Source organism: Cynocephalus volans, chromosome 14 (assembly GCF_027409185.1).
Source record: "Cynocephalus volans isolate mCynVol1 chromosome 14, mCynVol1.pri, whole genome shotgun sequence".
Lineage (NCBI taxonomy): Eukaryota > Metazoa > Chordata > Mammalia > Dermoptera > Cynocephalidae > Cynocephalus > Cynocephalus volans.
In genome coordinates this window covers 28,391,850-28,407,219 of record NC_084473.1, presented here as the reverse complement: position 1 = coordinate 28,407,219, position 15,370 = coordinate 28,391,850, and the positions used below count along the sequence as shown (strand labels likewise).

At 40.6% G+C, this 15,370-nt stretch overlaps 1 protein-coding gene across 1 annotated transcript in view; it reads left to right on the top strand.

Moving 5' to 3' along the window:
• ALK (ALK receptor tyrosine kinase) overlaps positions 1 to 15,370 on the top strand; it is a 731,313-nt gene that overhangs the window by 181,532 nt on the left and 534,411 nt on the right. The gene's annotated exons all lie outside the window — the stretch shown is intronic.

Genomic DNA, 15,370 nt, shown 5'->3' with positions numbered 1-15,370 from the left:
GGACTTTTACATTTATTAGCACTGGCTATTTATGGACTAGAGTGACCCCCCCACTCCTCACACTTGAACCTGGTGAAGAAGAGGCCAAAGGATCAGTGTCATTGCCAAAGACTTTTTGAGAATAGGCTTGGATTTGGTGGCTTCCTAAAGTACCCTCCAACCCTGAGATTCAGCAAGAAATATAGGACTGCATGAGATCCATCTCAGGGGCTGTGGTTTCTTTTAGCATAACATCTACATGGCTTGTTCTGTGATGTTTCTGCATAAACGTAGTGAATAGGAGTGCTTGCAAATGCAAGCTAGATTCTAATTTTCTCTCCGAGCTGAGAAGACACTGGCAATGTGGTTCAAACACAATAGACTGATAGAAGACATAAAAGTCTTAGAGTGCAATACATCTCTCAAAGCTAGCAACTGGAAAAAATTACAGGAACTTTTCCTCCTAAACTGGCTTAAAGACTTGTGGAGGAGCTCAGAAAGCATCCAGCTTCTCACTAACCTGTCTCAAAGTTACCTAAGTATATCTCAACACACAGCTTGGGGAGATGCTGGAGGTGGCATGGAAACTGAGTGCCACATTAAACCCTAACCCTGGGTAGTAAATAGAAAGCTTCGAGTAACCCATATCGAGTCATCCTCTTATTTAAAGAGCCCAAGAAAAACCAGTCCTTGTTGTGCCACTCTCTGTTCATATTCTGAAAATTCAAGATTCAAGGGACTCATAAATTCTGCTCCTATAATTTAGGTAACTGTCACCAGCATGCATGGACCTGGTCCAAACATTAGCTTTATGTCAAGAATGTGTTGTCGGAGATGCAAGTATGCAATCCTCATTTTCCACAAAAATTGTTTAAAATTTTTCTCTAGCTACTTTTATATAGTTATCTACCTTCTCTGAACCTCAGTTTTCTCATCTATAAAGTGGGAATAATTCTAATAGCTGCATCGCAGAGTTGTTGTTAGGATTAGTGAGAGAATAATCATAGTGCTAGAAGAGTGCCTGACTCATAGTAAGTACTTTACTAAGAGCACATTATTATCCCTGATTCTTCCATAGTGGGGAATGAAGGTATAGACCTGGCATACCAAGGGCAAAAATAGAAACTCTGCTGATCTCAAGATTTTCTCAGTCTAGGATCACTTTTTCATTCGCTTATCCCACATGTACGTATTTAGCACCTACCCTCTGCCAAGCACTGTGGCAGGAGTCAGACATAAGCAAGTGGCTAAACAGATATGTAATGATAGATCGGGATAAAAGCCATGAAGGAGGCCAGCAATGAGCCATGATGGAACACACCAGCATGGGGGAACTTACCTTGATAAGGTAATCAAGGAAGGACTTTTTGAGGAGGTGACATCTAAGCTGGGCCTGGAGGATGAAAAAGATCCTGCCACTGATCCCTCCATTAGCACGTGAGACAGACATCATTTCACTAGAAGCACTCCATCCAAATTGAGAGCCTCAGCTTTCTTCTCATATGTACAAGAAGTAGACATCGCCAGCAACTGAGAGATAAGGTTCTGCTAATTTTATTGCATATGGCAGAGAGTTCAATCATATCAAAGTTCTCTAGAGCTCAGCATTTTCCGGGATGTTGTACTACCAGGAAATAATTCTTGCCATCTGCGGAGGAAGAAAAACTTGTGAAAAGAAGAGAGCGGACCTAGATCCAGACCTGGGATGGAAGCTGCCTCTGCCATTTCCTAGTTTAGTGAGCTTAGGCAAATTCAGTAATCTCTGGGTCTCAGTTTTCTCATCTGCAAAATGTGAGTGTGGCTTCTGCTGTTGTTAGAATTGAAATTAGAATGAGATGATACATACAAAGCATCCAATATAGTGCTTATTATATGTTAGGCACAGAATAAAAGCAAGCTTTCTTGTGGGATTGTTTAAAACAATGGACATCTACCTTCCATTTTCTACCCCATGTGGTAGAAAAAGAACTCTTTTGGATATGTGGTGACTTTAAAACATGTCCGCAAATTCTTTGACATTCTGTCCATCCAAAAGTACAGTCTAATTTCCTTCTCCTTGTATATGGATTTGCCTGGGTGACTCACACCTAACTATTAAAATGCAGTGGGAGTGACACTGAGTGACTTCTGAGGCTATGTTAGAAAAGGTAATACAGTTTCCATCTGGCTCTTTCTCTCGGTACGTGCCCTCTTGGAACCCAGCCTTCATGCTGTGGAAAAAGCCAAGCAGCCACATGGAAAGACCACTTATAGGTATTTCAGCAACAGCCCCGGGTGAAGTCTCAGCCAAGAGCTAGCATCATCCACCAGACAAATGAGTGAATGAGCCTTTGAATGCCCCAGCTGACCCTGGGTGGAGCAGAGATGAGCTACCCCTGCCAAATAATTATTGTGAGCAAAATAAATGTCATTGTTTTAAGTACTAAGTATTGGGGTATTTGCTACACAGCAACAGACAACTGGAATAGCACATTCTGTCTTGGTCCATCCAACCCCCTACCATAGTGTCTCTCCCATCACCCTGGACCCAGAGTGGCAGAGGTATTAGGAAGGACACTGTGCTGTAGTGGAACTTTGTTTTTTCCACTAATACCCTGCAATGTTTTGGGCACATAGCTCCTCCTCTGTGGATCTCAGTTCCCTCCTGTGTGTGGCGGTTTTGGACTCTTTTAGGCACTAATCCCAAGGTCATGTAGGAAACTAATATGGAAATAGGAAAGGTTGCAAGCTTTAGATATTTTGGATTGTGAGCCTAAATTTTATATGCAGTAGTATAGAAATTGAATGTTCTGATAGCCTTCTTGTGGATTTTTAATTAAAGAAAACATGGTCTAAGCACTTTTGATTTGAGAGGGAGATTTTCCATGTCTTGAGACCTCCGCGTGAACCATGAAATGGTCCTGGTTAGAGCCTCGTGGGCCTGTCCTGACCCAATTGTCTAGTAATTCTCACAGAGTTCTCATTAGAACCTGCATCCTGAAGAGGCTTGCAATCCTGGGGGCCAATTGAACACCTGCAATTCTCTTAAAGTTTAAACAAAGACTGGCAGGCCGCAGGCTAACAGAGTTTTAAGCCCCCATCTGTTGGGTGGTTTCTGGCAGATGGTTTTTAAAGAGTGCTGTGTGTTTTATCATTTCAGTTTCTTGTGAAGAAGGATTTAAAATCAATTTAGGGGTCATGTTCAGGGACTTTGTCAAAACTGCAGGCTCCAAGTCAGGCAGAAATTGGTCCTCAGGGGCTTGTAATGACAAAAAGAAAGTGATCTGGGCTGTTGCACGAATCCTTATTCTCATCTTCTTCCTTTGCTGAGGTGCTGGCTTTTCTTTTGAAGTCCATCGCCTCCTTCATTGATTCTTCAACTTCATGCCACCGAGGTGAGTACCTCTCTGTCTTGGGTATGCAACCCACTGCCGTGGGCTAGACTGCTCTGGTGAACAAAGGCCAGCCTGAAAGGGGTTGCTTGCAAACTAAGTTTCCAAGTTGAACATCACACCTCCAAACGAAACAGAGGGAGTTCTAATGAAAAGAAAGCTTCTGGGCAAGCTTCAAAGATAAATAAAATAAAATAAAATAAAAGATTGTAGATGCTTCAGAGATCTCAGCTGGCTTATAGAATGTCAATGTGGAAAAATGGCTCATTGGTTTTTCCACTCCTACCCCTACCCATGGATAGGCAAATCAGGAAACTCAGTGTCAGAAATGTTAATACTAAGCGCCCAGCAAGAACACAACTTGTTTTTCTTGGTCTGTTTAAGTCTGCTGGGATTGAATTATATTCCTGGGATATTGGGTTTTCTCTTCTTCTACTGCCTGGAGCTTGGCCGTTATTATGATATTTGGCTGAGATGTTGTCAAAGTACAAGAGGCATGTCGTTATGAATCCTTAACTGAAGGATGGCCAGCACATGAAGGCTCTTGCTCTGGGCTGCTCTATTTGTCTTAGAGGAAAGAAAAGAGAGCGAATGAACTCTTTGGGTTGTAATCCTAATTGAGATCACAACCCAAGGCATCCTTTTTCACCTGGCTAGAATTGGAGAACAGGTCAGGTTTGACATGCCAGAGGTCTCCTGCCTGGGGATCGCTGGCCCTTACCCGTGTTGGTTAGAGCACTGGATTGATCAATGGGTCAGTGCTCAGTATTGGATTTCTAGTGAGTGGAGGATCTACCATATGAATATAAAGGCTGTAAGTAAAGTCGGAGCCAGGAGAGACCTTGTCAATCAATTAATCTAGCTCCTTCCTATTGCAAATGCAGAGACTGAGGCCCACAGCCTGTAACAGAGACAGAGCTGTCCATCTCATCTCTCAACCTCGTCTCAGATCTCAGTCCAGGGCAAGCAGCCTGGAAGCTCAGGCCCTTGATCATGAGGGGAATCATAGGAAGAATGATCACCATTAGCCCATGTCTACTATGGGAAAAGCAATTTAGAGTGTTTGCCCTGTGAATAGTTGTCACCAATGCCATCTCAGAATTAAAGAGGGTGTCTTACATAATGAACCTGGCTCTGCTCTCTCCCTGCAGCAAGAGAGCCCTGGACAAAATAAACCTTCCTGTCCAGTTCATCCATAGTCATGCGGGCCCTGTCGTGTGTTAAAGATTGTCTCCAAGTCCCAGGGGAGCCGTGTTGGCAGTTAAGTTTGTGGTGTGAAGGACACCAATATGCTCATTGATATGAGAGGCAGATTTCAGGTTTTATTCCTGAAAATATTTACATTTTTTTTCCCCATAGATGACTAAGACCTTCTCAGTCCCAGAACTTTGGATGAGTAATTCTCCCTCCCCAGTGGCCGCCTCCCCAGCTCCTCCTCTAAACCCCCTTTGGACCCCATCGTGTAACTGCCAGGCCTTGCCACTAGAGTGCCTCTGCAGCTGCAGCTCAAATCCTACATCAGAATCTACCTATGGTGCCTTCAACTTGCCCTGGAGACTTTTGTAAGGGAATGGGGGCCAAATAGGCGTTTGTCTTGGAAGAACTGCTATGGACGATTCTCTGCTTCTAAGAGAGGGATTGAGCTTGGTCACTGTCAGCTTCCCATCGACTAGATACACGTCACTGGGTGTACATGGGCTGGTTCACTTTAACAACCAAGCAGCTCCACGTAAAAGCTCGGAATGAATCTGTCCTCTTCTTCAAAATTTTTTGTGAAGATTGAGTAGCTTCGGTATGCAGACTATAGCAATTTTTTATTTTAATTTTTTTAAATAGACTTTAATTTTTAGGGCCGTTTGAGGTTCATAGAAAAATTAAGTGGAAAGTACAGAGATTTCCCATATAGCCCTTCCCCCAGGCATGTGTAGCCTTCCCTACTATCGATATCTCACACCAGAGTGGTACGTTTGTTGAACGGATGAACCTAAATTGACATATCATTATCACTTAAAGCCCATAGTTTGCATTAAGCTTCACTTTTGATGTTGAATATTCTGTGGATTTGGACAAATTTTAAAAAGACATGCATCCACCATTGTGGTATCATAGGATACATAGTTTTACTGCCCTAGAAAACTCCCACGCCTCACCTGTCCATTCGCCCCCACCTCCCATCCCCAGCACCTAACAACCACGGATCTTTTTACTGTCTCCATAGTATTCCCTTTTCTAGAAAGTCAGATAGTTGGAATCCTACATTATGTAGTCTTTTTGGATTGGTTTCTTTCACTTAGTAATATGAGTTTAAGTTTCTTTCATGTCTTTTCATAACTTGATGGCTTATTTCTTTTTAGCACTGAATAATATATTCCATTGTCTGGATGTTCCACACTTATAGGAATTTTTAAAAAGTACACTTATGGGCCGAGCCTGTGGCGCACTTGGTAGAGTGCTGCGCTGGCAGCGCGGCGACGCTCCCGCCGCGGGTTCGGATCCTATATAGGACTGACCAGTGCACTCACTGGCTGAGTGCCGGTCACAAAAAAAAAAAAAAAACGACAAAAAAAAAAAAAAAGTACACTTATGTTAGTATGATTTCTCTGTTTTATTTGCCATTTAAAATTGACATTATTTATTACCATTTAGGACCTGATGCTTTCATTTTTAATATGCTCACTCATTTCAATAACCCTGTAAAGTAGGTGACAATTGTCATGATTAAGAGATAAGAGAACAGAGGATAAATAAAATTTTGTCTGTTTGTCCCTCTGTCTGTCTGATTGTCCTTTTGTCTGTCTTTCTGATTGCCCTTTGTTTATCTGTGTTAATGATTGCCCCCTCTTCTGACTTCATTTATTCTATTCCTTCCTTCCTTTCACTCTTCATCAAATGAATATTTGCTCTCCTACTATAGGGAAAGCATTATTTGTTGCTAATTCATGAAGCTGGCAGAGTTCCTTCATACCAGTGCACAGCTTGGAGGTTGAGTACATAAACTGGCCCTGCAGAGTTGGGGACAGAAAACTCCTCAGTGTCAGCATGAGAAACTTGAAACACCAGCCTCTGACCTCACATCAAAATGCAATAGCTCTCTGAAGTTCTACTAAACTAGATAATGAATATGTATGGTGTAGGCACTCAATGAATGTTTGTTGAATTGAATGCAATAAAAATGATAAAAGTGACATTACTGATGCATTTTTTAAAACTTCATTACATGCACTGGAAGGTGTTTTTGACATTTTATCTACATTTCCGGTTGCATCCCTAGTGCCTGGCACATAGGATAGAGTTCCTCCTGCTGCCATCTTATGGATCACAGCCTGCAGAGTCAAAACCCATGCTTACCTCCTATCATTTGATTCTAATGGGAGGGATGGAGAGAGCTCACATTAAAACAATCATTGATATGTGCTTGGCATTCACAATACACATCTCATAATATATTTTGACAATCATATAAGGCACAATTTTCATCCCCATTAAATTTTGTAACAGATGAGAAAAATGAGGCTCAAATATGTTAATTAATCTGCCTCAGTCACATCCCTAGTTAGTGGTAGGATGGAAATATAAATCCAGGTTTATTAAACTTTACAAATTACATAACCATGTTTTTTTCACCCTTTTCTGCACATCCTTGAAATCACAGAAATTGTTTTGCTATTTTTGGATTTGGGTTATCAATAGCAAATATCCTTGTGTGTTCAAACTACACAGCCAATACCTTTGTGTGTTACGACTAAGGTTCCATTTTGAGCCTCATGAAACTTTATGCATAAAGCTTCAAATTGCCAGGTAGAGCAAATGGCTCATGGTGTTTCTACTGTGTTTTAGCTTTAAGTTGAGGCTTCTCTTTAGTGGATTCAATCCCTATAAGGGATAAATGAGTCTCTCTTCAATAGTCCATGTTTGAAATTTTGATTCTTGGTTTGACACCCTTTGCCTCCTTGAAAAGCCCTAAGATGTAAATGTTCAAAACATGCCTCAAAATTCTCTTGGTCTTAAAAATCTGGGCAACCTCTTCTAACTATCATTGATTCATGAGCTGCATTATTGCCACCCTGTAGTTCTGGAGTGACAACAAAGTAGTAGATGGCTATGGCATAAGTTATAGAATTTGCCTGGTGGACTTACAAACTAAATTATGCTATCAAGACATAAAGATGGAAGGCTATTTTATGATAAAAAGTAATGAAACATAAAAATATCAACATAATTCTTTTACAAAAAGAGCTTGCAAATTTGTAATGTGTCATTTACTTTTCAACAAAGTCTATTGGGTTGTTTTCTTTATGTTGACACAGACTCCAAGCTCCATGAGGGCCAGGGCCACTTTGATGTGACACTCACTTTTGTGTAACTAGGTGCAGCACCTAGTTACAGAGCTGGCATGGAACAAGTACTCAGGCAGTATGCCATGAATAATTGAATGAGTATGATTCGTCTAACATGATCTCCTCCCTGACCTGAGGCACATGAACAGCTACTGCCAAAACCATCTTTCTATCCTGCTGTTGCTAGTGATCTCTCCCCTTCTCAGCTTCTCCCATGCCAGGATCTGGGTTTCAATGCTCTCATTAGTCCCACCAGGCTTACTTCTTTGCCCTTGTCTTCTCCTATGCCTGACTCTCTCCCTCTCACCTTAGCTCGGTTATCCTTGTTATGACCTTTCTATTCCTCCTGGGTCTAACTTCAACTCCAACTCAAACCATTCTTCACCCTCCATGTGGAGGCACATACTGCGTTATTCCAGGGACCCATTCCAGGATGCTTCCTAGTGGTAGATACTTGGGGAGAATTATGTAAAGAATTACGTAAATACACCAAGTTGAGAAGAATCGTAGAATACTGCCTCCCAGAAGACTCTCCTTTTCTGGGCAAACCATGTTCAAGGCAGATGTCTCTGCCACCTGCTTATTGTGCTCTGGACTCCCTGGTTTGTCAGTTCTTTTACTAAAGCAAAGCAGGAACTGAATGCAATATTATCAATGTGCTTAGCCCACTGCAGAGCCCAGGGGACTCACTGCTGCCCATAGTCTGGAGGTTCTGCTTCTAGTGTTGTCAGCTTTTTAGCTGCCATGTAGCGCTTGGGGCAATCATATATCCAGACCCTTTTTGTGGTTTACTCATTTGTTTGTTTTTCACATGAAATGTTTCAAAATCAGCACCAACTGAAATACCCCTAAACACATTCTATAATTGCACAGAGCATATTTTTACATTTGTTTTTCAAAAGGAATTCACACTCAGCAGAGCACAATAAAAAAAAATACAAATACGCTAATCTACCCATAATTACACCATGCAAAGATATCTACCCTTAACATTTTAGTGTATAGCTTTCAAATTTGTATTCCACGCATTTATCTCTAGCTATCACCTATATATTTTAACCAAATTAGGATCACATTGTTTGTATTGTTTTATAACCTGCCTTTTTGATTTAACATGTTATAAAAATATTTCTGCATCAACAAATAAATTTCTACAACATTCTTTTACTTGATAATATTCTATTTTAAGGATGCTCACAGTATAATAAACCTATCATTTACTGTTACACATCTAATTCTTTCTAATATTTAGATGTTACTAAGTACTGCAAGGAGCGACACTGGAGCTAAATCCTTGTACACATTCTTAGTTATTTCCCTAGCATGTTTCTAGAATCAAAACCGCAATTCAATTGATAAAAACATTTTAAATCTTTTGATACAAAAACAATTGATACTTTGGGGACTTTAATGTGTATTAAATTTCATCCTGTATATGGCTTAGATAATTTCAAATCTTGACTCTGTTTTCTGTGATATTAGTTATCACTACAAATTCAGTATTTCTTCTATTCCTTGTCATTGATTTTAAAAAACTGTTGAATAAGATATTGTCACTCATTCTACAAATACTTGTCAAAACTTAACACTATGTAAGGCACTCTGCTAGATACTGGGATAAGGAGAGTAGAAATTCAAGACCACGTAAGCCTTAATCTCAGTTCTCTTATTTACTTACTACAGGAAACATTGATCCATTAATAAACAATTCAAGGCATTTTTTTTGGTTGTTGCTAAACTTGTTCCTTTGTTTCCATTTCTTAATGCACTAAAATATGAGTTACTTTGTCAAATTTTAAAATACACTGTCAAAATGGAAATAAGGGTAATTTGGCATGACTTACTTTTTTTCCATCCTGAATTTTAAAAATAATGACACATGCTTATTTTAGTACATTAGAAAAATTCAGAAAAGTATAAAGAAGAAAATAAATGGCTCATAGCCAGACCATTCAAAGTCAATTACTGTTAACTGGTGTATTTCCTTCCAGGCATTTTCTTTGTATATTTTTTTACATAGCTGAGATCATACTATAAGAGTATTATATGCAATTTTCCAAGCATATAATGTAAATATTTCCCTATATTATCAAAAACTCTTTGAAAACATTATCTTAATGGCTTCATAATATTCCATCATGGAAATGAATTAAATGTATAGAGTTTGGTGGTTAATAGTGAAAGCTCTAGAGTAAGACAGCATGGGGCTCTAATCGTGATGTGCCCTGGGTTGGCTTGTGATCTCAGGCAAGTTACTTAACTTTTTGGTGGCTCAGTCTCCTTATACACAAAATGGGAATAATTATAATCTCTATCTTATAAGGTTTCTATAAAGAATACAGGAGATGATTCAAGTAAAGCTTAAACTAGCACCTGGTACTTAGTGAGCATGTAGTAAAGATTATTATTATTGTTATTTTCTAAATCATTCTACCTATTGCTAGATATTTGTATCCAACTGAGATAGTATTTACTATTCTAAAATCACTGAAGACTGTAATTATTCACAAACACGTTTATAACTTTAGAATATTGTCTTAGGAGAGAACCAAAGTTCTCTTAAGACTCTCTTAAGAGACTACATATTGCCAAAATTACTTACCTATCCTCATCTACAGTAAAGTGCAGTGTTGTTATTCTGAACAGGGAAATAGTTATGTTCAAATATGTATCACCTGTGGGGCTTTTTCACCTCTTGTTCTCTTCCTTACCCATCCTCATCCTCCCTCCTCCAGATGACATGTGACAATCAGAATCTCTGGGGCATTGGAAACTCTTACCTTCCTAATTTCTTCATATGCACAATGAGAATATTAATACCCATTTCATAGGGTTGTTGGGATAAATAAATAAAATGACCCATGTGCATGGAAACTTACACATAATAAGCACTCATTGTCAGACATTATTATATTATTATTAAAAATAACATTGAATTTATCATTTATACTCCTGAGAGGAATATATAAAATTATCTATCTCATTGCCCCTCATCAGTATACAGCACAATTATTTTTAAAGGTATTTTTAACTTAACTTAAATTATTAAAAATTTTTTAAAATATTTTCTAATTCAATAAGTGAAAAGTAGTATTTCAGTGTTTTAATCTGCTTTTCTTTGACTACTGTTGGAATTGAAAGATCAGGATTTATTTATTTTACAGGGGTCTTTGTTTTGTACTTTTTTTTCTTTTTCTGGGGGTGGGGAGAAGTTCCTCTTTTGATGGTAAAGATATTACTCTTAATCTGACCATGTCTTAGTTCTACTGAACTAGCTTCCACTCCCTATGGTCAATATGTGTTTCTAAAGGCTTCCATGCCATCCGCTTAATTATCCATTTTAGAATTTTGCCTGTGGTCCCAGAACTTCATCCATTTTTCCTATTTAAAAAAAAAAAAAGAAAAGCTGAAAACATTAGCCAATCTCCTATCTCTGGTACAAAGTGAAATCTCCATAATTTCTCAGAGCTTCCAGACAGTGCAGGAGATTGTCAGCAGCACCTTTTGTCAGGGCTTGAATGTGGGTGAGGGGTAATAAACACAAAGAGCACAGATAACTCGATTGCCAAGTCAATGAACCTTGAACACATGCTCAAAAAAAGCATGAGACCTAGACCCAGCACTAGTTCTACTCTTTCTCCTTGCTTGTTCTCCAAGTCCCCTGAGTACCTTACTTGTTTTTTCATGCCAGAGTTCTCATCTTGGTAACTTGATTTATGCTTTACTGGCTCCCAGACTGACAGTCTACCTGGCACTCCCTAGCCTTTGGAAGCATCACAACTTCAAGTTCAGGTCATCTACTGTTTGTCCTTCTGATGGTCTATGGTCTGCTGGGATCTGCAGCCCAAGCTCCTATGCCACCTTTTCCTGGGACAGTCCCATCCACCCCTCCTGTCTCTGCTTACACAACCCTGAATACTTGCCCCATCCTTGTGAATGTATGGATCTCCGATCTTCACCCACTGCCTACAAAGCATTCATTCTGCCTCATAGGGCCTGCATGACTCATCCCTGAAATTTTAGAACTCAGATCTCTTAATGACTGGGTCCAAATTTTGTCTAGCATTTGTTTTATTTACTATAATAATAATAGATTATTATTTATGATGATGTAAGTAACATTTACTGAACACTTACTCTATGCATCTTCAAGGCAAGCATATAAGGTTGCTCCTGTTATTGTTCCCATGTCATAGATGAGAAAAGGGAAGCTTAGAGAGATTTATATAGCATACCAGGGGCCACACAGGTGCTTGCAAGTGATGGAGATGTGAGCGGAGTTCAGGTCAGTCTGACATCTAAGCTTAGGATCTCAACTCCAAGACAATATGATACCATCTGGGATTTCTCATCTGGTCTCTTTTCCCTAATCTACTTTACAGCTCCTTCTATGAAACCCACATCTCTTGGTACATGTCTCTATAAATAATGACAATTCAAAGTTGGAGGAGGCCCTGCTGCCATTTTATTCTTCTGAGTGATACCAGCTTTTCTTTTCCCTGATCCTGCCAGTGACTCCTGGATGACTTCCAGGGAGCATGGCTGGATGACTCCCCTTCAGTGTCTCCCTTGTAGGGCAAGAGCCTCACCAGACACTTGTGTGTCTCTCTTTGGTGTCACACTCTCCTATTTGTTCTGAGAGTGGGTTTCCTTCTACTCACTTCCTAGTATCCTTCCTACCCTCCCTGGCAGGCTGCTTCATATTCTAGTGCTTCTCTCTGTTGGTCTTATTACTCCACATTCTATCCATTTCTGGAAGTCAGGAGCCCAATATCTCTATCTTTGGGGCCCCCCTGTCTTAGACTGTTCAGACTGCTACTAAAAAAAAAAAAAAAAAAGCCATCGGCTGGGTAGCTTATAAACAACAGAAAATTTTTTTCTCACAGTTCTGGAGGCTGGGAAGGAAGTTTAAGCTCAAGGCACGAGCAGATTTGGTGTCTGGTGAGAACCCATTTCCTGGTTCATAGATGGTGCCTTCTCACTGTGTCCTTACATGGGGGTAAGGAGGAGGGGTCTCTCTTGGGCCTCTTTTATAAGGGCATTAATCCCATTCATGAGGACTTTGCCAAAAGCCTCACTTCCCAAAGGTCCCACCTCCTAATAATCACATTGGGGATTGAATTTCAACATGTGAATTTTAGGGGGACATAAACATTGTCTATTGTCCTCCCTAACAATCAGCAACCCTTAAACATGCCTTCCTCAAGCCTTTTCACCTCAAGGGTGAGTTAAACCTATTATAGATACAATTGCTATTTAGCTGAGGTGGGAAAACTCCACAGATCTATGAGAGTGGACCGTGAGGAAGCCATGGCTTCTGGAGGGGTTGCTGACAGTTCTTGCCTCCCCCTGCCTGTTTCGGAGTCTGGGACCCCACTGTAGGTGGAAAAGTAGCTTTTGTATCTAGTTTTATTCCTCTCTCATATTCTGACTACAGTAGTGGAAGATTTAATAGTCACTATGTCTGCTATTTGCAAGTGACTTCAAGTTTCATGATATGTAGTAAATTGTCATTTGCCGAGATAAGAATTTGAAAGTCTCACACTATTAGGCTGGGTGCGGTTACAAGTCACTTGATGAGTGATTTGTTGTTTTCTGCCTATTGTGACAATGTATTTTATGAAGGCAATGATATGCTACAGAAGTATTCATGAATGTGGGGATCCCAGAATTCTCTGGATGCATCCAGTACAAATGTCAAGGATTTGCCTGTGTGCAAGGCCCAGGCAAAGCAAGTTCTCTCCTCTCCCCTTCCTCCTCTGCTCTCCTGCTGGCCTATTGTTGCATGTGAGCAATTAGCAAGGAACTGACTTCACCTTCCTACCACAACTTTATAGGTAACTAACAGAACCTCCCTAGAAGTCGGGATCCCTTTTTACACACAATTATAAGTGATAGAATTAGTGTTATTCAATTGGTCCAATGTTTCATTCACCAGCTCCCAATATTTTAATGCCTGGCCTTGGCTGCTTCTCTTGGCTGGATTGATATCATCCTGATAAACATGGAAACCTTTGGTTTGCATTTGGAAATATTAGGGGATTTGAGGAAATATTTTCATTTTCCATCCAGAAGTTTAATGTTGTGTAGACGCTGCCTGAGTCTGACCTACCCATATCTAATATAAACTTTTATTCAGCAGGCTGGAAGGTTTAGTTTCATTTGTACCTGGTGCCAGGAGCCATCGTGTCCCAATGCTGCCAGAATCTCCAATGACAGGAAGACCGGGGAAGTCTTAGGAGACAGAGTGCCACTTGCAGAAGGAGTTCATTATCTTGAAAGGCGCTCCTGAAGTCATTGCTGAAAGCAATTTCTCAGAGTTTATGCTCAAACCTTAGAATGCTCCTCCTGCCATCATGATTGAAGGGGACAGGAAGGGAGCCAAGCCGTCTTGGTCAGCGAGTGTCATCAGTCATCATGAGCCCTAATCCTGATGAGACTTCTGATAAGAAGCTCGTATGATGACAGATGAGGCCATGGAAAGCAGTTAATTCAGTCATTTGTAATCATTACATTTTGGCCATTCAATAACCATCCTTTGAAATTATTTTCAGAATTTCCTAGAGTAGAGAAAAAAGCCAGGTTTTTCCCCTTTTCATTGGTAAAGCCTTTCAGTGGTTATAAATGCTCAAAGGGAACTTTCTAAGGCCCCATTAGATCCAACTTCCAGACCCTTATTGACCTGTGTCACCTGCTTTGTGTGGGTGGTGACACAATGTTGGACATGCTTGCTCTTTTTCTGACTCTGACCACCCACAGAGTAAGCCCCAGGAACCTCCAGTGGCTACCATCTCTAATTGCTGTTTGCAGATGTCCCTGGGGAAGATGCAGGGTGATGACGTTCAATCACTTCTCACTGTGTCACTCTGGCCACATTTCTTGGTCCAGAGCTTCATTCCCCAGCAGTATGCCATAATCCCATGTGTGTGGCAGATGGCCAATAAATGTGCAGAGACACTGTGGGAGGCTGGGTCAGACTAGGGGTGGCTGACACTCTTGGGCCTAGTGCCTCTCTACCTGCAGACAGCCTCTTCTGTTTCTTCCAGTGGGCCATATAAATATTATCACTTTCTGAGTGTATCATGATATTAAAAAAAGAAAAAAAGGTTGAGAAGCATTGGCCTGACCTCTCTGATTTTTTTCTCTTTGGATTTTTTTTTTTCCCCTTATAAAATGTTTATGAGGCTCAAAGGCATGAATGAAGGGGCTTCAAGAGCTGCCATGCATTTGTTGGTTGTGTCACCAGCCACACAGATAGGACTCTGTCTTCAGTTTACCCTCATTGGCTGTTCCTTTGAGAGTGAGATGGGGTTCCACTTTTTTATACTTTTCAAGTCATAAAATCAATGTAATGCACCTGCCATTTAGGTTCAAGCACATAACATAACACATGTTCCATGGTCTTTTGTTCTTACAGCTTCTCCAAAGTCATAAGGACTGCCTACTCCTCTGTCCACTTATGCTGAGAACACACACCACCATGTCCTTGCCTCCTGCTGGTCTGTCCTGCATTCATATCTCAACTGTTCCCCAAGTCCCCACAGTCCCTCCTGCTAAAGACTGGCCTTGTCACTCTCCAAGCCTGTACTACCTTTAACTGCAGGTCCTTGCTCAGGGCCGAGAGCATCTCAGGTTTCCCATGGTTTCAGCATCTGTGTGCCAGGGTGAGAGCTGGTTGGTGTT